Source organism: Gambusia affinis, linkage group LG13, assembly GCF_019740435.1.
Source record: "Gambusia affinis linkage group LG13, SWU_Gaff_1.0, whole genome shotgun sequence".
In the NCBI taxonomy this organism is placed as follows: Eukaryota; Metazoa; Chordata; class Actinopteri; order Cyprinodontiformes; family Poeciliidae; genus Gambusia; species Gambusia affinis.
Genome location: NC_057880.1, coordinates 21,811,088 through 21,831,628, shown reverse-complemented (window position 1 = coordinate 21,831,628; position 20,541 = coordinate 21,811,088). Strand labels below are relative to the sequence as shown.

At 38.1% G+C, this 20,541-nt stretch overlaps 1 long non-coding RNA gene across 1 annotated transcript in view; it reads right to left on the bottom strand.

Moving 5' to 3' along the window:
* LOC122842613 overlaps nucleotides 1–20,541 on the bottom strand; it is a 112,106-nt gene that overhangs the window by 66,172 nt on the left and 25,393 nt on the right. The window contains exon 2 of the long non-coding RNA XR_006372588.1: nucleotides 12,950–13,045. This is a non-coding gene — a long non-coding RNA (uncharacterized LOC122842613). The remainder of the gene's footprint in view (nucleotides 1–12,949; nucleotides 13,046–20,541) is intronic.

Here is a 20,541-nt window from a genome sequence, read left to right as displayed (position 1 = left end):
CACTATGGTTGTTTAGATTAGAAATGAACAAACTCATGCTTCTTTTCTTATTGGTATCCTCTAGTGTAAGTCACATTTTTCACAGTGAGAGATGCACTGAAATAAAATTATATTTAATCATCAGACATGGTTGACACTATAGCTTTCTATACATATGTTTCCTTAGACACCACCACTGGACCAAACCAAGGCTTGATGAGATGATAGGTCCAGATATCAGATTTGTGTGACTGCACTGCCGGCCTCACAAACAGCATCTTGAACAGTAATTCTCTGCTGCTGTATTGATCATGAAAGCACAGTATCCTTCATCTTGATGAGACAAAACAAGCCAATATGCTTTCAAATGCTTTACTGCCCTCTAGAAAACATCAATGAAGCAATTTTGGTGCAGTTTACATAAAAGAGCAAAGGATGTGAAAGGAGAAAAACCAAAGGAAAGGATGTTGGTAAGTTGTTAGTCAAGAAAGCCAGGTTTATCATTTCCATTTTATGTTCCCACCACCCGTGTAAATCAATGAGGAAGAAGTTCATTTAGTCCGACATCAATATCTTGGAGTAGTTTGCTCCCTAGAACACATTATTTTTCCTGGAAGGAGACCCCAGCCTGAGAGTTGAGCAAGAACTTAGTGTTTCAAGCTCTTAGTCTGCTCAGGCTCACCCTTCCACAATGGTCCCAACAACTCCTGATGGCCACTCTGCCTCTAGGTCCAAAAAATAAACCTCCATCTTTAAGCTCCCTCAAGCTTTCACAAGGTATAGCAAAAAGGGAGGTATTTTCTTGCAAACAGAATTCAAGGAATGTTATATATTTCTTTAAGTTAATTCTGGTCATCTAACAATCGTGCAAGTAGGAGATTTTGTGCTTTTGCCATTGCTCATCCTCCATCAAAGCTAGATCTGTGGAATCCAAAATCATGTAAACTGACCTGAGCTGTGTATCTACCCAGTCCTCCAAACTTATCTTAGGTCTTGTCTGCTTCTCTAACAATATGGTAGTTTGTGTTTTTAAAAAATACCATTCTGCTTCCATTGTAGAAACAACCCATATAACTGACCAACCACAGCATCCAACACAGTCAACTCATTGGATCAGAAAAAGTCATTGTGCATTATTTTTAATGTTACACTAATATGATGATGGGCTTTGCCTCCCCAGTGAGAGTCCAACTGCTGGTGCAAACACTTCCTGAATATGTCAGTCCGAACTGCATTGACCTGTCCTCTACCGTTCAGTCATTAAAAGTCTTTACAAAACATTTATTTAAAACCATGTAGCAGGTTGTATTTTCTCCTAATATGAAGGCATGTTTAAAATGCCTTGTCCTCGGGTCAAAATGTCCCGCCACCTTGTTAAAACTCCCCAAAGATCCACTAAATGTTATTTTAGGACAACAGGAGGGTTAAAAGATGTGAATAACTTTCCAAGGCATTAAATGAAATGAAGGACCAGTAAATGACAGTTGTGGATCATATTAAAGTAGCCACCAAGTCATCAACTTGGTTCTGTGACTACACCCTTAATGGCTTCAGAAGGTAAAGGCAAAGGGTTTCCTCTACAGAACACATCTCAGCTCAGACCTGACTTGAAAGTTTGTTAGCCTCAAGTTGGAAGCGAAAAATTATTTTAAAAAATCAGGGAAATACTAATGACCTCTCCTGAACGGTTTGGGAAAATCTTTATTCCCTTTGTAGTTGACTTCAAGAACTCTTTAGAACCTTTTCTTACTTCCTGCTACACAGAAAGATCCTAAATGCCCCAGTGTTAGAATTTGGAGGTAACTGAGGGGTGTAAATGCCTTTGGAAGTTGGTATTGCCCTCGCCAGCAGCTTTCTGCATCTTCCCCCTATAACCCTGGATCGAGCCTTTGGGAGACTAGAATGAGAGGAAGATAGTCTAAGTCAAAGTGTTCAAGGGTAGCCCCAACTTCTCACTAGGAACTCTGACCTCCTCACTAGGAAGGGGGTGGGTTGGTGGTCGTTGAGGAATAGATCTTGGAGGGGTTGGAACTTGGCAAGGAACTTTGAGTGTGCTAAAGGTGCTTACAGAAAATCCTGCCCCAAGACAGGGGAAAAGCCAGTGGCAGCCAGTGAATAATCTTGGTGCGGCTGATGTGCCAATAGATTCACTTCCTAGTCCAGCATAAGGATTCAAATGAGTGGTAGGAAAATGACTATAATTATGCAATAATATAAAATTCTACAAACAGCAATATAACATGAAGGGTTAAATTAGTCTGTTCAGTAACTTAGAAAATATACAGTGTTTAATTATTTAATTGGTTTCAACAGTTGATTGAATCACTCAAATTTGTGAAAAAACCAAATGTGATTGCCTAGAAGTTAAACTCAAAACAAGCAATAGGCTAAATTCTTTTAAAACTGAATATATTTTTTCTTACAAAAATGATACAGTTTCACAATCAAAACAGAGGTCCTCAGTAACACAGCAGATTAGCATAAAAAACATGAACATCTACCTTTCTTCCAAAAATATGTGACAATATCAATAATTCAGACCAGTGTCAAAATTAAATATTGATGAAAACTGGTTAGTTTAAACTAGGTTAGAATGACTCTAAAATGATTCTTACAGAACAGGAAATGTTATTTTTATTCTTCTAAATGATAATAAAAAATAAAAAAAAACTTTACCTCATTTACAAGTGAGTAAGTTTTAACATGATACGTACTGCTGGCTTATGTTTGGCTGTGTCCTTTTCTTCTGCTGTCATCTTTTTTTTCTCTTAATCATAAAAAGTGCTCCCAGTTTAGAGTTTCTGTTTACCTGTTCTTCTTCCTGGACCAGTTACTGTTATTGATTTTATGTACTCTTTGTTGTTCTTTTGTTTCCCTCCCCTTAAAGGTGATAAGTAAAATATTTAATTTAAAATATTTCAAAAACTATTAGTATTTTTCCCATAGTCCCTTCTATTCTATCATATAGGTAGGGAAGGACATGCATTACATTAAAGTCAATGTTTTTGAGCAGATATGCAAAGCCGAGTTCACATTTCTGCAACCAGCCTGGTTAAAGAAAAGTCATTAATCAAATATAACCTATAATAAACATATCGCTTCATATCCTGCCCTGCTTAATTAAAATCATTAGCACAAGTATGAACCAAAGATTTTTTTTAACAGTTTGATTTTACTTGTACTACTGAATTTAATCACAGAGGGTCAGAGAAATATGTCCTGGCTCAAACATTTATATAATTCACTTCTAATATTTAGTTGAATATCATTTAGCAAGTTGCAGGGAAACAAACACACTTTTGTAGCCATCAACAAACATCTGCTCTTGTCCAAAAATGTCCTAATTTGTTAAGACTGAAGCCGTTCCAGAAGCTTAATAGTAGTCTCCTTTCTAGAGTCTAAAACAATTTTTGATGTGTGTTGGGACACCTGTTTTAATGGGGATTTCACCACGTCAGTCGAATTTAATTTTAAATTCACTTTGCTATGGAAAGTAACACTGGTATATTGGATGCAACATATTCCAGTTTATTGTAGCCTTGCTTCCTGGGTTGTTCTTATGCATTTTGATCTTGAGTTAGGTGAATTAATCTTTGCTTGGATGTCCCAAATGGACAATGATCCCAAACACGCATCAAAAAAGGCTTGAATAGGGATAAAGAAGGCTAATATTACTGAAATACATGAACTATGGTTAAGTGCAGCTCTATTTCCAGAAATCAATCATTTTAAAGAATTTGTACTATTTCTCATAAAAAGCACGAACCTTATTAATGAAAAGAAAAGTCAAAGGAAGATGTATACAATTCCACTTGTAAGCATAATTTTAAATTTGTGTGGATTAGAGAAAATCAACATTAAATTCACATTTGAGAACCAAATATTGCAGAGCATTAATTCAAAAATAATTAATAAAATGCTTAATAATGCTTACCATGCATTATTCAAAGAACCGTTCATGAGCACTGAGCCAAACAACCAACCCAAAGTCCACTGTGTAACCACAGAGGCGTATGTGCAACATATTGCACAGATTCTGACCATGCCAGTTCCTAATTAGGCCTAAGTGAAGTGTTGTTGTTGTCTTTGTGCCCTCCCTCCGCCTTCTCCTGCAGTTACCTGTTTCAACATGGACTCCAGAAGATGCTGCCAATCCTGCTGCCATTTGGGTTGCAGTGTGTTTGTGACACACACACGCAAACACACACGCATACACACACACACATACGGCAAGATGAGCCTGCCCCCACCTCCAGGCAAACAGATGTCTTCCCCCCGCCTCTTCCTCAGTTAGCTGGGAAGTCTGCATTTACACCCCAGTGCACACACACAAACATGAGGCTGCACGGATGTTCACAAAAGAAATGAAGTCCTTGGTCGGTCTCTGCTGTTCACACTTGTGATTAGTTTTCCTCACATGTGACAGAAATCTCGTACGTAGTTTTACTACAAGGACACAGCGTCGTAACACATAATTGAAGTTTGTCACATTTGCGAAGACATAAAAAGAAAGAAATTTCTGACATCCACCTGAGACCATTTTTGTTTCATTCGTTCCCTCCTTGTCTATTTTTGGAGGAACGTGTGACCAGCATTAGCATGGATCAGGCAATAAAACCGCCTGCAAGCAACCAACATTTGATTTCTTCAGTCACATTCTCTGTCAAAACTTGAAAAGCATGTTGATTTTTTTTTATCATTTTCACTCCATGCTTATGTCTTCTCAACACTGCTGTCAGCTTGCTGCAGTGTGAGACGGAGGTCACATCCCAAAATAGACAAAAGTGTCTCTTGGATTTTCGTAAGACGGACATTTTGCAAAATGTGCATTTACTTGGGTCACATGGCCAAAACTTAAAACGGATGCAAATCTGGAATTTTTTTCCATTTTTAATATCTGCAGGAGTGTTCATGCTCCTCACACTGTGTCATTTTATTCCATCATTGCATAAAGTGTGTGAGTGAGTAAAAAAAAAAAAGATGATGCATTTGTGAGAGAGGCTCGACCTGACAAATGTATTCACAGCCAAAATTCATGTAAAACACCAGCAACTATCTCCTCATGCTTTTAAAAAGGTTCGGATGATTCGGGATAATGATGCAAATTTCAGCTTTATTATGGATATTCTACCCCCTTTTTTCCACCCAGCACCTCAGTTTGGACTAAGAAAAGGGATGAAAGGGATAAAATCAGGCGTTTCTCCCAGGGACTCGAGCATAATTTTATGAAACTCATAATACGAGAACAGTTCGCCCATGGTTTTCCTTTAATTCCTCACTTCTTAACTGTGTCATCAAAGACAGAGGGGTTGTTTTACAATTTTAAATCAACAAACATTACAAGAATTTAGTTTATTCTTTCTAGATGAAAAAGGAAGGCTGATGTCTTAAGCAGAAATCTGAAAGCGCACAGTGCCTTGCAAAATTAAATGAACGTTTTTGTATTTTTTCATGTGGCAACCACAATTTCCAGTGTATTTTATATGAAATGTTTGTGATAGAACAACACAAAATAGAGGATAATGGTGAATGGAAGGGAACATATAAACACTTTTCAACATTACGGTACTTGGCAAATAAAACCCTGAAAAGTGTAGGATTTATTTGAATTGAGGCTCTCTGAATTGATTGTGGAACAACTTTTCACTGCAAAACGTTTTTCTGTGTTTGTCTCCACCAAGACAAGAGATTGAACCTTTGCCCATTCCTCTTTACACAATCTTGAACATATTCATATATTTAGGTATGAATATGCTTGGATTTAAACCCTTTCATTGTAAAGCTGGATAAATGAGTAAGTTCCCTGCCTCTATTAGGTGTTATTTTTGCAAGAATGCCTTGTGTTTAGCTTCCATTTTCCCATCAATCTCCCTTTCTCACGTGAATAAATGTCTTCCCACAGGCTGATGATGCAATCACAATGTTTCACCATGGGATTGTTTAGTCAGGGTGATGTGTGGATGTAGTTTCCCCCAACACACAGCATTTTTGAACGTGGAACAATTCTTCCATGTCTAATCTCCCATTCAAATGGAACTTTCTATAAACAAGCGCTTATTGTTGTCATTTTGCAAAGACCAAGGGGCCACAAATAAAACATTTAAATAGCTAATATAAGCAAAGATGTGAGATTCCTAAAAACGTGCTTATAACTTCCTTTTTCATGTCTCCAAAAATCAAATATTTCCCACTGTGCAATAATACACACAGTAGAAACTATCTTTGCCCTTCCACAGAAGCTAGCATTTATAGTCTCCTTTTCTCTGTTCTTTGGGGTACAGCCAATCAGCATCAAGGAAAATGATTGACGCTCCTGGATTGGCTGTCTTCCAAACCCCAACCAATGTTGTGTAAAGATGCATTGCACTTCGGCGTTCCAGCTCCCCAAGCTTCATTTCCTAATATTTTAGATATACTCCACAAAATAAATAAACAAACAAACAAACAAACAAATAAATAAATAGACAAATTTTCAGGAGGATGTCCCACAAATAATTTGGAGTTACATTCCACATAAAAATCCATGAAACAGGTGAATCAGTGAATATTAGCCAGCAAGAAAACTTTCGTCTGCACAAAACTAGTAGCATGTGAATGAAAGCAGAAGAACTGTGGATTCAAATATTAAAATGCCTTCAGGTAAACAAAGAGAATGAAAAATAAAATCAGCATCTGGCGCACTGAGCAATACATTTTTGACTTATTTTGCATAGTTTGGACACATCTTTGCACACCTTTGTGCCACAAAAAATGTGAATAATTTCTAAATAATTTTAGAATCTGCTCATCTTTCTTCAATCGTCACCTAAAAAGTGGCAAGTGTATTTTTACATTTAACAGCTCAAGAACCCATTTGATTCAGTCTCACAACCCCTTCCTCATGTTAAAACATCTGTCAGGGAGAACAAGAAGGTGACAGAAAACAAGGATAGAATGAGGTAAAAGGAATGTGGTGCAACAGGCACATATAATCACAAGTTCCCTGTAATGTGCACGCATTCACCCATTGGACCAACATCTTTCACTTTATTAGCATGACAAAGAGCACAATCATTTCGGATATGCCTGAGTGCTGTTTTCATTAACTTTCCAATGAGTTATTAACAAAAAGTGTCAGGAATGCTGCGAATGCTGCAGGCTTTGGCCAAAAGAAAAAAAATACTGAGAAATTGAACATAAAACCATACAAAAATGTGTAAACCAAAGAAAGAAATGTCACATTAAAAAAATATTAATGGGCAAGTCAATGAGGTGATGGTTTGACAAGTAAATAGAGGTTAACAAGATGCCAGTTTTCTAGCACTGGATTCCATTCCAAATAAAATATATCCAATTAATTGTGACATCCAGTATTTCAACTCATTAAAACTGAGCTGTCTTTTTGCATCCATCAGTCAGAAAAAGGAATGAAGGTTACACATGGTTATTGAGATGTTAAACAGATTCAACATAGCAAATCTACTTAGAGCACAAAAACATTTACAGAAAGTGGCCATACTTTTGTATTGCGTACTATGTAATTTTTGAACCGTATTTGTTGTTGAGGCTTTCATAATTTAGCACTTATATTTTGTTTCATTCAGCAATTAAATGCTGCAGTTACTGTAGTTTCACAGATGCAACAGCTGTAGTTTTGCAGCAAATTTTGTATAACTTTCACTGGCCAAAGCCAATTTCTGCCAATTCTACTAGAGAACAGGCAATTCATGCATTGCGTTTATCATCTGGGAAAAAACTGATATCAATAAAATTTAATTTGTTTTATCAAATCTAACTGTGGGGTGGGTCTGCATCATATATTCATTACCAATAGTTCTAAGGAAACATAAAAAAAATGAAATTGTTTAAAATTCTGACCAATTTCAGCCAATTCTTTGTTCTTTTAAAATACAGTAAATTGTGCTGAATTTATGATTGTTTTAGACCAAGATGCTAAACATTTTTGTTTTACTGAGGTGGGATGTATTTCTTTTATGTCTCCCAAAATATGTGTTCATGCCAGTGGAAACGGTCCCTTTTTTTTGGAAGTCACTTCATTGGCAAATAGTTTCTATTAATGTAATTTAATCTCAGTGTGAATCCAGTAGTTATGAGAAGACCCTTAGAGATCTGTTGGTGAGCAAACAGCAACAAGAATACCAAAACAATTAACCATCTCCACAGTGAGACATGCTGGTGGAAGCAGCATCATGCTGTGGTTTACCTTCAGAACAACTGTTACAAGCCTTCATCCAGAGCTACAGTGAACTCGTATCAATCAAACATCTATGCATTACAATGGCTGTTGAGACTGCAAAAATCTCAGTTTTTGCAAAAATCTCAAATTAAGTGCCAAGTTGATATACACTAACCAGACATATAAGTATGAAAACTGTAACTTAACATGCATTTTCATCTCAGTAAATACTTAAAATTGATAGCAGAATGATGTCAATATGTGGAGAACTTAGCATGAAATCTAGCAAAATAGGGTGCATACGAATTAAGAGAGGAAAAGAAAAATGGATGAATACAGTAAAAGCTTTAACCACAAGGAACCATAAATGTGTCTTAGAAGTGTATTGCTTGGAACCATACTGACTGTGATATACTTTAAAAGGATTTTTGTGTTGCTGTTTTTGGCTGTGGTGGTGTAACCGCTCATTCCTCAATCCTGAAGGCCTCCTATTAGGTTCTACTATCATCAACTTCACAGTTGTACTAGAAAAAAAGCACATCTAACAACTATATAACAAAAAAATCTGTCTCCCATTGAAGTGATAAAACAACCTCACTCTCTTCTACCGCCTTTGAAAGAACACCGCCAGTGAAAATAAGCTCAACAGTGTAATTTAGCGAGCACTATAAATCAATCCTGGTGAGTCCACATATTTCTGTGAGGGGAGAATTTATATGTTTAATTACCGAGCGCAGGTGCCAGGCCCTGGCTTTACTCATTACAGAAAGATATATGAATGGCAGCAAGAACCCGGATAGAGCAGGACAAAAAGTGAGGACAACGTAATTAGCTAGCTCTTATTTAATGGGACCCTTCCTCAAGTCGTTCGTGGCTCCCTCCGCGGCTCCTCGTCCATATGCTTCAATTCAGAAGTCATTTCAGAAATCACTAGTGGCAGGTAGCAGAGCAGCAATTAACAGTGGCAGAGAATGGGATCGGCAGGGATTGAAAATGAAGTGTTAAACACTGCGATATTTGATTGTCCAGCTTTACATCGGCCCCTCCCTCCGCTCCTTCTTTCCCGTTTCTGTCTCCAAAGGATTGTTCCAGAAAGGTGGAAAGCTAAACAAGATGATTCCCCAATGAGTGGGTCTGGGATGCAAATGCCTTTGGCCATGAAGAGGCTTAGGATGGTTTTGGCCATATCGCCGTGTATTCGGCCAAATTGAGTGTTTATCCTCCCATGGTCTGTAAGTGGACTTGGCTGTAAATTTGGCTTAGCCTGTAGAGAAGAAAGGGTATGCTGTTTTATTTAGCTTGATGGTACCTGTGCTGTATGTTGAGGTTGGCTGAAGATATTTCTTCTACACCAGGGGTCTCAAACTCCAGTCCTGACCATTACAACAAAACATTGTCTGCTTTCCCTATCTTGGGTTCAAATCACCTAAGAAGAGTAACAAGTAAATGAATTCATAATATTAAAATGTGCTTGTTTTTTAAGAAAAAGTGATCTATCTGAAATGATTAGAAGTAGTTATTTTCCATATGATTTATCACTATGGAGAAACTATGGTCTTCTTTTCTTTGCAGTTCTGCTTTTAGTTCATTGCTTTAGTTCTTTAAGGTTTATAGACTTCTATTTTGCAAAGCTCAATCAAGTTACCAACACAACATTTCAATCAGCTTAAGATCTGGATATTAACTGAGTAACATCCTGATATTCTTTTTTCAACCATTTCCTTGTGGATTTGTTGCTGTTTTTGGGATTATTTCCATGCTACTTATACAGTTTGGATCAACCTTCACAAAGCCTCAAATTTGACACTTGAGTAGTTGGTGTCTGCAAATTGCCCAGATCCTACAGCTAGGGAACAAGCCCGAATCGTCACCACTACCATGTTCCAGGGGTTTCATTTAAATAAAACTTTGAAAACCCAAGTCAAGCTGCCATATTCAGAATAGGGTAAAGACAACCTTTGTTTCAAATCTGTCTGTCATTTTCCAACCTGCCCTGTCATTCCTTTTACCATTTAACATGCTAACTGAGGTTTATAGAGTCTAAGATACAGCTCTTAGCTTTTTGTCATTCCACTGAGCTTGGACTAAATATGCTAAAACATTCACTGCTGGAAGGATTTCCACTCAAGGAAGGCAAGTGCAATTTAAATTGTTTGGAAATGTTCTTATAACCCTTCTCAGATTGACTGGCAGTAACTCATTGCTGATGTCCTTCCTGCTTGGCACTGGGCCCATACACACCTGTATTCTCCAGACCAATGGCAGCAGCAGGAAGTGAACAATTTGTGTCTTTTATTGATAAATGTGTAGTCATTTAAACTCTTAACTGATAAGAAAAACAAGAAAGCAATACACCATAACCCTCTCATGACCAACGCTGACAAATAAACAGAGAAAGAAAAACCCCAGAAGACAGGCTTTGACTCCTATTTACCCAGTTTATAAACTCAGAAACATATCCAGTAGTAAGCTGGTCAGAAACATATCCAGTAGTAAGCTGGTCCATCCCACCCAGAGGCGTTGTTTGGCCAACACTAAGCCGTGGGACCCTCACTGGACACCACTTGGCTGTTCCTGAACTCTCTGCACTCGCCGTCTGGCCACAGGCTTGTTGCAATTGGCAGGCCGTGTGCTCCATGTTCCCTGGCAACTGCCCACTCTTGAGTTCATAGCTTTTGACCTGCATGTTGAGAGGATCGCTTGGCTCTCGCTGAGCCGTATAAACATTGGAGCGTGTTAGCCGAGGGCAGTTTGGCCAGAGCATTAAAACACCTGATGTTCTTAATCTGTCTTGCAGCCAGTTACAGTGACTGTCCTTTGGCAGCGTCGAAACCGTGTTAGACTCCATGTGGGCAATAATGTAGCAATACCCTGAATTAACATAAGCAAATAAGTAACAAGTGTCTGCATATCTTCTTTGTGAAATCTTTATCAAGTCTTACAAAATCTTTGTTTCAGTGCCATTACGCTGTTCATAGCCAAAAATTAACTTTTTGGTTCATTTTGTTTTTCTTTCCACAGACAAACAGCTATATCTCTTCTTAAGCTTAAAGTTATACCAGTATGAAAACACATAACCTAAGCTACGTAGAACCAAGGATTAGTATTATTATTTTAGTACACAACTCCTAAAAATTGTAGGAGACCTTTAAATCTCAACTAAAAACCCACTTGTTTAGAGTTGTATTCGAAACGTAATCAATTGCAAATTTATTGACGGAATCTGACTATGTTGTGTTTTTATTGTTGATTCTATGTTGCATTGTATTTTTGTGTTTGATTTGATGTAAAGCACTTTGAAATGCCTTGCTGCTGAAATGTGCTATACAAATAAAGTTTGATTGATTGATTGATAGGAGATAGTGGAACAATAATAATGATATATAATTTTATTTGATTTTTTTTTTACTTTTGAACATTTTCAAGTTTTCTTGTACTAGAAAACCTGAAAGTGTGCATAAAGATGCAATAACGACCTGCATATTTATTGCGTGGCTACCTAATTGAAAGTTTTCTGTTGACAGTTCATCTGAGAAATTGAAGTGTGTTTTTTTTGTGGCCATCAGAGTAATACTACTGGTCGGAACATCAGCAGAATTTACTACATTCAACCTGAGTAATTTTTGAATTTATCCTATCAAACAATGTTTTCAAACATTATCAAACAAAAAATGTTTGATAATGAGAGTGATAACGTCACTCTCACTTATAGAGAAACTGGGCTCACTGCGGAGCACTTTCAAATCCCTCAGCACAGTGCCGGTTTGCTACATCTCTGAGCTGAAACAGAAAAGAATTCTCCCAAATTCCTCACCAAACAAAAAAAATCCAAATTCCAAACTCGACGTTAAGCTGAAGACTGATTTTCTTCTTAGGTCATATTGTTATGTAATTAAATCCAAGTTTGGGATTCTTGGTGCTTAACTAATACTGTTTTTCTTTAACACTTTCTAATGTACTTGCTTTTAGACAAACTATGTAAGGTACAGGCCTTAGAACATTGAAAGGGAGAACGTTCAAGAATGATGAAATATTCCCTTTAATGCACATTCTCCCTCTCAAATATGAACGTCTTTCGTCTGTTGCTGGCTTGATGCTCATTACTTGTATGCCCCACAATTCTAACTTGCATTTGCATTTTCCTAAATATTTATTTTTGCGACTTAGCACATTAAAGGCATTTCTACTGCTCTGTTCTATAGCATTAAGCTTATAATAGTTGCATCTTAAATGGTAAATGATGTGGTAAACAATCAAGTTTAGGGTCCTTGGGAGAATAAGCAGCATTTTAGATTTCAGTAAAACCAATTAAGTTAAATAAAAACCGCACTAAAGTGAATTGTTAATCTTGTTTTTCGAGTCAATAAAATATAGATGACTTAAACAGAGTAAGAAAAAGATATGAACTCATTAAGTTCTCTTCCAATAACTTTCTTTCAGTGTAGAATTAATGGTATTATCTTTATTATTAACACTGCTGTTTAAATGAAGTCTAACCCATTTTAGTGTTGTAATTTAATTTATTTCAGCCCATGTACAATCAATCAGGATTTGTAAATAGCTCTTAAAAAGTTTACTCAGCTATAACACACTCACCCACCAGGTCTGGGTCAACTAACACTGTTTCTGTATCAGACTGTGTGTGAAGGGTGACTGATAAAGTAATGGAAACAAAGCGGTGACTCTGTTCTGTGGGTAACAAACTTTGAATGTCAGCCAGCGTGACGGCCACTGACTCAGACAGACACAGGGAGGAGGGTGTGAAACGGAGACGAAGCTGGCACCGATCCCTACCTGGTTGAGAGCAGCTGGCGCTCCTCCAGTCAGCGTGCCACCCTGGCTGCCATCTCTCCTCCCAACTCGTGGCTCTGGGCCCCGTTTTCACTCACACTGGGGACACGACCAGAAAAACACCCAAATGAGACAAGAAGATGGGTCGTCACAGTCAGTTTTCTGGATGAAACACAGCTTTTTATTACTGCAAGATGGTGTGAGCAAAATATTCTTCTCATGAACAACATACATTATCTCTAAAATAGGTCAAATGTTATAGATGGAAACAAGCCTGTGAAAAAAATGATGGCTGTATTGACTAAAGCAGTATCAAAACTGAATTCAGTTCAGCAGTGGTTTTGTTCTAAAGGGAGATGTACAGACAGAACTGTTCCTATATTGAAACTCCATAGCTTTTCTTTTATCCTTCACACTTTGCGAAACATCTCAAGGTTTTCAAGCATAAACCTGGGATTAATTTTAACTTTAATGAAGTATCAGACAAGAACAAGCTAAATTTGCTGGTTGGCATGCTTATGGCACAGGAAAATAACGTTTGGATTATGTGTTTCTGCTGCTTTTTGTAAAGTGTTTTTTGAAGAAGTATCCCGTTACAGGAGATCCATCAATCAGGGTTTTCCCAGCTGACAGATTCCAAATTTTTACTGAAACAGTATTTTTTCTGAACTTTTTACTTTTTACAGAAAAGCTGTAAAATGCTTCAAATAAATTGGTCATATACTTGAAGTACAGTAAAGTGCTTCAAGTAGATGGTAGAGGTAGTAGATATGAACTTACAAGAAGGTTAGAAAATTACAAGAATACTGGCATTTAAGCCTTACAAATTCAGAGTGAACCTAAGACTCAGACTTTTTATTAATTTCAGAAAAGTGAATCACTGTTTGTTTACAGGCCAATAATAAGGCATGCAAAACTGAGAAATCGCTTGTTAGCAGCTGGGATTAAGATTTTCATCTCCAAATGTAAGACCATGGACTTCAGATGGAAAAGGGGAGAGTCCCCTCTGGATTGTGGGCGACGTCGTTTTCCTGGTGGAGGAGTTAAGTATCTTGGCTACTTGTTAATGAATGAAGGAGAAACGGAGCAGGAGATTGACAGGCAGATTGGTGCAATGACTTCAGTGACGTGAGCGCTGCACTGGTCTGTTGTGGTGAAGAGAGACGAGCTCTCAGCTTAAAGTGATCAAAAAGAGTTTCTTGTTTTGTTTTTTTTTGCTTTTGCTTCTTGAAAGAAAGAAAACATTCCTATGTTTTCTTCTATTGTCTGACTTACTGGCAGCTAAGAGAAATAGGTTAGCGGTTCTGTACTTTGTTTTGCCTTGCAGTCATTGTATTCATTTTAAACCTAATAGATCCTGTTTGTTCCATCAATTTATGTACTTATTTTTGTAATTTAATTAATTAGAAGTAAATAGATTGAAACATTTCATGAATGAAGATAAAAAAGAAAAACAAAGTCGACTAAAAGCAAAAAGCAAATATAAGGGATAATGAAGAGGACCTGATTAAATATTTTATTGCAAACAACTCCACACCGTTTAGCCCACGAAAACAAGTGAAAAAACAATTACCAGTCACACATTCACAAGAACCATTGAAATAATGAACAAAAATTAAGTTATGAGCTGAGCAGAAAAGCTCAAAGTTTAATTGAGATGAGAAAGAAAAGAAAGATGCAAATTCTCCAACTTAAAGTGATTTGAAACACAGGAAGTCTTTCAGGTGAACAGTTGTAAATAAAGACTAAAAATACAACCTTGATCTTTCTGCATTAAGAGTCCAAAAAGATGTAGATCATTTGTATTTTTTGTTGAAAGCAGCAATATTAAATCCAGTTTTCCTATTCATCTTAATGTCTACCTTTCAATATCCTTTCTACTTTATCCATTATAAGTTCAAAGTTCTTCAAGTTTTAAAAATAAATGAAACTGTGGGTCATGGTTATGAGGCACTCGCAAATGTTACATGGTGAATGTAATGTCAAGATCTGTGATATCTGGTGCCAATCACTGGCTCACTTTACTCTTTAGATTTTTGGAGTCTTTATTAAGCGAGCTGCTCTGCGTTGTTCACGTCTTACAACTGAATTTGTTTGTCTATTGTGAAGGAAGAAGAAAAGGGGGAGAAACCTTGAGCTTGTGAAGCTTTAAGAGTTGCTTCATCTGTTTCCATTAGTCTTAATTCTATCATGCTTGTAAAAGCTTTCTCTAGAGAAACTTGCTTAGATGGCGTCTGGGTTTTTCCCTGGTGATTACTTTCACCAAGGAAGTTGCCAATGTTTTGGGGAAATGTGAAAATTCTATTTTTATTATTTGAGATTTGTACAAACTTAACCTGTTGTGGGGAAAAAAGTGTTTTCATATGCAAAAAATACTGAAAGAGGAAACATGTTCTAGAAAATACCTGCATATTTAGATCTGTAAAGCAAGATGTACAAAACAAGACTGAGGGAGTATGAACAAAATCTCCATTTTGACAATCACCACATCGCATGGACATCATATTATTGACACCAATGAATCACGTGCGACACCTTTTAGCGCATGCACATAAAATTTTTTTGTAGTCACCTATGAACACTCAAAATGAATAGATGTGTACAATGTTTATGACAAAGGGAGATTAAAATCCTTTTTATGGGGTTGAATCTCCCTTATTCCCATGTAAAGCACCATCTAAAAATTAAGGGTTTTCTATTAGGGATGCCAATAAAATGGTAGATCCAAATGAATATGTGTCCAGTCAAAAGTGATAAATAAGGTATTTTAAAGATTGAATTATTACAACAATACAATAGAAAAAAGTGAAACTACAAATTATTTAAATGATGTGAAAGGAGTAGAAATGGGGGTTGGGGTGGTAAAGCTCAGATGGAGGGGAAATGAATTCCCAAAACTAATCTTAGCATAATCAGGGCACTGCCCCAGTGTCCTAACCCCATCTACATGCACACATACACACAGTACAACACATAACCTCCACTGTGTGGGCGGCGTTGTTCCCATGACCCACTTAACACATCTGGGTCAGCTGTATTCAACCACCAATTTACAGACACACACACAAATCCAGCCAGGTGCATTAAGACAAATGAACCCACACATACAGAATCAGAAAAGCCGGACTGTCTCCTTCCTCCGCCCAGTGATTATTGAAATCAGTTGAACGCTTGTTACTGGAGAAAGCAGCAAACCTCTGACACGTTGCTATAGTTATCTGATAAACTTCTCTTATGTTCAACAATTATCTGGCCCTCCACAGCCAAAAACTACCACTGCTTGTTTCTTCCTCCATTTACTCATCTCAGTGCCAAGCTGCAGAAGAAGAAGAAGTAGCAAGGGCCGAATGCACGGCCCCTCTTTACTGCATAAAAAGAGCACTGTGAAATGAACACCTTGGAAAGCCAAAAGGTTGGCTTGCCAGTTGTACAGCTGGATGTAAACTAGTAAGTTTTGCTGCCGCACTGGGGCCTTTTTGCAGAGGCAGGAAGCAAGAAAAGGGCACATGAAGAGAGTGCTTAGGCTCTTTAAACGCAGGGGTAGCACTGGCTGCATCGCTTCCAAAAATAAAAAAAGGGAAAAAAATGAAAGAAAAAACTTTTGAAGTGTGTTTGTGTTTGAGGCGAGGGAGCAAAGGTGTGCTTTTGCGTTAGAGGCAAAAGGCAAGAGTATCCCTCCCAACTATATGTGTGTGCATGTGCATGTGTGTGCATGGAAGTCCCTCTTGCCAGTTTTAAAAACCATGCGCAGCCCAGGTAAATGGCACACTGTCGTCTGTACATGCCCAGTGGCTTTTCCTTTCTCTTCACAGGGAAGAGTTCAGAGGGCCAGTTAGCACCGTTCACAGTGGACCCCGAGGCTTCAGTCAAACACACACGTACACGCGAGAAAACACCAACGTCCAAATATGCTAGAAATCATGCACAAAGATGTGGAAAGTGCACACATACACATCTGCACATGCTCACGGGCTCTTGTTAAATCATGCAGCAGCTGTACATGCACGTACCAACACACACACACGCACCAATACATACTGTACACACACACATTTGCACACGCCGCTGGCCCGTGGCTAAGGCGTTCAAACAGCCGTGATATCGAAAACCAGCAGTTGGGAAAACAGTGGATTTTGCCGAGGTCCATAGCAGGTTATTGATCAAGGTTAGCTTAATGTGCAAACTGCCTGTGGCCAAGCCGTTCCCACTACAGATGTGTGTGTTGCTGCAGATGAGTGTGTAAAGAAAGGGCTCTGTGTCAGTGTGTGTCTGTTTATAGGTGCAAAAGTGTCTGTTTTTTTTTTTCTTACCTATGCAGTAAGTTTATGAACTAGCTAGCTGGAAGCTAAAGCCAAGAACAATGTGTCTTTAACCACCAACATGTTGGATTTAATCTCAACAACATAAAATAGTTCAGATGCAGCATTATAATGATCAGATCTGGATTTAATTAGGAAATTACATGATTTGTAAAGGGTTGGTATGTGTTGAACACCTGCAGGAGGGTTCCACTGAATTGATAGTTTTATCAGATGATTGTCAGAGCATCTAACAGTGAGTCATAAACAATGAATGAAGTTTTCAGAAGAGTGGATTTCCCCAAACATACAAAAAAGCAGTGGGGGAGGATTAATAATCCGGGCTTTTATTTGCAGCCACAGGACCTGGGAACATTTGCAACTCAATTGGACACCATGAATAAATAAAGATGAAAAAAATTATTTAGTAAGAGGAAAAGTACTTAAAGTGGCAGAACATTAAAATTGAGAAGGGATAATTGCCCAAACATACAATGCCTCAACTCAAAGAATTATGAACAGAAATCTACAAAAAGAATAAATCCAACATGCTGCCACAATCTAGAAACTCTGACCAGTTTCCCTTTTCCTGCATGATGGTGCAACTACCATGTTTTACTGTTGACAGCTTTCACATAGTTGGTTTTGAGAGGTTTTCTATTTCATGCTCCCAGTTTAAGAGGACAGCTATGTTTTGGTTGGTCTGTAGTTATGGTATATATGTCTTGCATTTCTCAATGGTTGAAGCACTGCTCTTTCAGATGTTCAAAGCTTGAGATATTGTTTGAGTATAAAAGTCTGAGGCCTTTTCAATCAATAAAACATAAAAAAACACAGTTTCTCTTAGGCCTCTAAAACCTGTTCCTTCCCTGTAGTTTTACTTCTGTTCTAATAAGTAAATCCAAAAATCCTCAATCGTGCCTACAGAAAACACAGGAGAGAATAGTGGGATTTAAACCGCAAAAAACAAAAAAAACAAAATTGTGTCATAGCAGCTGGAAATGTCTCCCTGCAGCTCATTCCTTCCTGTGCTTATGGGGATATGTTATCTCTGAAGCTTATATCCATTGAAACCAATATTAGCAGTCAGGAGAAACACAAAGATTAGATATTTTACACACACATATGGTGCAAAAATAACTGCTGCTATGAGCGGAGGCGAGTACTGGAAACTGTACTTGCAAAAATCACAGCACAGCAGATAAATATGCGACTGCCTGCTAACATGACACAGTTCCAAAACTAAAGCTGGCAAAAAAAAAAAAATTGCCTTAACACTGAGCCAATATGTGCTAAAGAGACAGAATGGAGCCTACTGCTAAGTCTCCAAATGGTTCACAGGTGGAAAGCTTTTAATAGCAGCGTGCACAAGCAGCCGGGGCAGCGAAGATTCATTTCATTACAGCCTGCTGGACAAGTGAATGGTTAGAAAATCACCCTACACAGCAGGCTCAGCTCTTAATCCTCAGAAAACATAATTTCTCAATATAGCTAAAGCTGAAAACAAAAGTCAACACGGAGCTCTGTGGCTTGTGGTCTCTCAAGGATGACTTTGATATCTGTGTTTTCTTCATTTTGCCGAACACAAATTTGCCCCGAGGCTTATTCATCCAAAACCCTGAAACCACACAACTCAAACATCAAACCACAGAAAATGTACAAATGATGAACCGCCAAAATGTCCCCGCTTTGCAAAGAGGCATTTCGTCTGATCTGCAACTGGTTCTCTAAGGGGAGGCACACACACGCATACACACACATACACGCCCACATATGTCCTCTCTACTTGCCTTCCACTGTCCAGTCAAAGTAATAGATGGTGAATTCTGTTGCTTACTCATGCATACAGCTGACAAATTGTCCCTCTCCGATTGTGCGGTGTGATTTGTGAGAGATGGAGCACGACAGAATGAGCTGGCAGCTCAGACTGAAGGAGGGTTGCAGAGACGCAGACAAAAACTAGTCCAAAAAGACCCATTTGAAGAAAATTATATATCTGAGGGCTTAAAGGCCACCGGAGTGCAGATGAGCTGCTTTTAAGTGTGAGTGCATGGACGTCTAGAAAAGATCAAAAGACTTGTGACACACTTCTTCCTTTTCTCCTTTCTTTGCAATGACCTTGGTGAATCCAGCAGTATGAGCCTTTGTTTGTATGGTCTTCCAACACAAACAGCGTCAACTAAAGTAACAAAATAAATTGTTTACGCATAAGTCAAAAAAGTGTGATCTGTCGACAAGTTTTACCTGTGAGATATCCACATAAAGTCCAACAAATCTGCTTTTAATAGTGTAATATGACCCAAATACTGACCAGTAGTTACTGCTTACAGTCCAATGGCACTCTGATTATTTCTGCCACTATCATCCACTGACTCAGCATTTAGTTTTAGAAGAACTTTGTCTGATTTTTATTATTTATTGACATTCAGATTTGTTTCCTATCAACAAGGGTTTAAAGGCAAGAGCACTGTCATAATTATAAGCAATTTTGTTGTGCAGATAACTGGAGTTAGCTCATTAAATATCCAGCCTAAAAGAGCGTTAAACCAAAAAAAATAAAATAAAATTGTCAAAGAAAAGAGAATTACAACATGACAGGCCAGCAGCGGTAAAAGAGAAAGCTGTCTTTTCTTCAGGACACGGCTCACTGTGGCAAGTCTATCTGAACTCTACTCCCCCTTTCTCTTTTCAAAGGATGTACAGGAGACTGGATGAAATTTTGTAATCATAAATCTGGACTGAACTCGAGCCCTACACATTATGTATTTGTCTACGTTGTGGATAAGCAAGCGAGCTTGACATAAATGTGCTTATCTCTCTGATCAGCTCTTAAGGCCAGAGATGTGGCCGTTTTTGAGACTCGAGCAGCCGAACCACTGACAAGGCAGCTAAACCTGGCAGAGGCAGTGTTTAGAAAAGCTGCTAAGAAAGTAGAAGAAATGAAAAAGAAACAAGAGTGGTTATGACTACTAGTGAAAGGAGCTTACTCAGGAAATGGAGCATTTTAGACGGGGCCAAAATGGTCGATTGGGAAGGTCGATCAGCTGTGATTCAACACAGATGTAAGGCTCTTGCACGGCTGATTTGGGTTTGATAAAACGTTTGCCTTCCTCTGTGTATAACTGTTTAAAGCTGGCTGCATATTCTTTGCACATGACATGGTGCGAGTCCATGGGGGACTCTAGCAGTCAAGAAGTTCACACATGCAAAGTGCTGACTACAGAACACTTCAAGAGGTACCACTTTAACGATTCAAAACCATGTGGCACCAGTCGGCCCTGACAGACACAATATGGC